The sequence below is a fragment of the Brassica rapa genome, unplaced genomic scaffold, assembly GCF_000309985.2.
Source record: "Brassica rapa cultivar Chiifu-401-42 unplaced genomic scaffold, CAAS_Brap_v3.01 Scaffold0366, whole genome shotgun sequence".
Taxonomy (NCBI): domain Eukaryota; kingdom Viridiplantae; phylum Streptophyta; class Magnoliopsida; order Brassicales; family Brassicaceae; genus Brassica; species Brassica rapa.
The window spans coordinates 51,979-54,504 of record NW_022610308.1 but is presented as its reverse complement, the minus strand read 5'-3'; the positions used below and the strand labels follow the sequence as shown (position 1 = coordinate 54,504).

Below are 2,526 nucleotides of genomic sequence, written 5' to 3'. Positions count from 1 at the left end.
AACTTTCACTTGCTGGAGTAACAACTTCACCATCCTTTACTGTCTTCTTCTCTTCCCCAACTTTTCCTTTACCTTTGGCTTCCACTATCTTCTCCAAGATCTCGTCATTAATCTTCTCATCAACAATCACCACTTCATCATCTATGTTGATGGCAACCCCCTCACCTAGTTTCTCAGCATCCTTGGTGAGGGTTCTAGGAGGTAACTGCTTACCACTCCTAAGGGTGATAGCTTTGGCCTCCTTGGGGTTTTGGTCAGACTTTCCAGGTAGAGATCCTTGCTGGCGATTCTGGTGAGTGTTCATGGAAGCAAACTGATTCTCTAAATTTTTGACTGTAGAAGCAAGGTGTGAGAATTTGTTGTTGAGCTCATTGTAGCTCCCATCAATCTTGGAATGAAGGTTCTTCAACTCATAACCAACATGCTTCTCACTTCTAGTCTGAGACTCCAAGATTTGTTTCAGTAAGGTATCAGTGCTGCTCTCTTGAGGAGCAGAGGAACCAGAAGAGGGGTTTTGCTGAGGCTGATAGCTGCCTTGCTGGTTGTTTCTAGGCGGATAACCACTCTGTTGGTTGTTGGGATAGGATTTCTGTTGGTAGTTGTTGTACTGAAAGTTGGGCTCCTTTTTGTACCAGCTACCATTGTTGTTGATGAAACACAACTCTTCCTGACCTTCCAAACCCTCAACCTCATTGACAGCAAGTGGATCTTCCTGCTTGGAGTTACCAACAAACTTCAGCTGCTCTTGCGTGGCTTTTTCAGCAATGAGAAGGTCGATCTTGTCTTCCAAAGCTTTGATCTCTTTCCTCGTCTGCTTATCATCTGTTCTACTGCCTCTGTCGTGGTCTCCACTGTAGACTGCATCACTCTTTACCATGTTGTCAACCAGCTCTTCTGCATCCTCCTCAGTTCTCCCCAAGAAGAACCCATTGCTAGCTGTATCCAGTCTGGCTCTGTACTTTGGAAGGGCACCACGATAGAATGTGCTCAGCAAGCTCTCCTTAGAGAAACCATGATGTGGGCATTGAGCTTGGTAGCCCTTGAATCTCTCCCAGGCTTCACTGAAGCCTTCCAAGTTCTTCTGTTGAAAGCTGGAGATCTCATTTCTCAGCTTAGCAGTTCTTGAAGTAGAGAAGAACTTCTCCAAGAATGCTTTCTTGCAGTCATCCCAAGTGGTGATGGAGTCGCTGGGTAGAGACTTCTCCCACTGACGTGCCTTATCCCCCAAAGAGAAAGGGAATAGCTTGAGCTTTAAGGCATCTTCGGACACACCATTGGTTTTTGACAACCCACAGTAGCTGTCGAACCTGTCCAAGTGATCAAATGGATCCTCTAGAGCCAAGCCATGATACTTGTTGTTCTCGATCACGTTGAGGAGTCCTGATTTGATCTCAAAGTTGTTGGCTGCCACGGCGGGTGCTCGGATTCCCAATCTATGACCATGAATGTTGGGACGGTCGTAAGTGCCAATGGGCGAGCTGCTCGCTGTTGGTTAGGTGGACCATTGTTGTTAGCGCCATTGACGCCTGCATCTTCTTGATGAACGTCTCCCATGTCAGTGTTCAGTCTCTGCAATTGAGCCTGATGTTCTTCTTCTCTTCTCTTTCTAGCACACTCTCTCTCTAAAGCTCTGATGTCTGCTGCTCTTGGAACTAGGTTTGATGGACCCCTGCTCCTCAAGTTCATACACCTGTAGATTAAAGGGAGGTGAAGAAAGAGAATCAGTAACAAAAGAAAATAAAAATGACTTAGTCTCAAGCAAGTGACTAAATCTCAATGTTTAAATCTACTCAGAATTTGGCAACGGCGCCAATTTGATGTTAGGAGTTTTCAAGGCTCCTAAGACAAATGTTGTAGTATAAAAGATTGTCGAACCAGTTCTGAGGGATATCAAAGCACCGAGAATACAAGTACTCACTTAATCTAAGTGCAACCAATGATTTAGATGGGTTTTAAGCTATGACTAAAACTAAAAAGCAATAACAGAATGATACTTTCTTAACTAAGGGAAAAGAGAACTCATGGGCATAGGGATTAGACCTTGGGTGATCAAGTATCGAACTAAGGATGGCAAATGATCAATCAAACTATCAACCTTAAGCCTAGACACAATTCTAAGCAAGCTCTATGTCTAGATGAATGCTCATTTGCTAACATATCTCAAACATCAAATGTCTTTGGTTGAATAATATGAAAGCAATCATTACTAACAAGTCTATTAGCTATCTTAGCATCTTTAACAACAAATGTCTTTGGCAAAGTATACTAAAAGCCTAGGAGAGTTGTCTCGGGCATTTCATCGAACACCTTTCGGGTGAGAAATGCCTAAGGATCAACAACTGAGTGGCCAACTCAGAAGATGCATTATGATTACTCTACTAGCAAGGAAATATGAATGATCTACACTAAAACATCCTAGCTCTAACCTAATCACCCTTAATCTCCCTAACCCATGAATTCAAAAGGTGATTACTCACTAATCTCCATGATTCCTCTTAAACCCATGTTGGATTTCAGATTAATCAT

General features: G+C 43.1%; 1 non-coding gene across 1 annotated transcript; it reads left to right on the top strand.

Moving 5' to 3' along the window:
* The first annotated feature begins 1,007 nt into the window (after positions 1-1,007).
* On the top strand, positions 1,008-1,114 carry LOC117130224. The gene has a single exon (XR_004453668.1). It is a non-coding gene; the product is annotated as a small nucleolar RNA R71 (small nucleolar RNA).
* Positions 1,115-2,526: the final 1,412 nt, after the last annotated feature.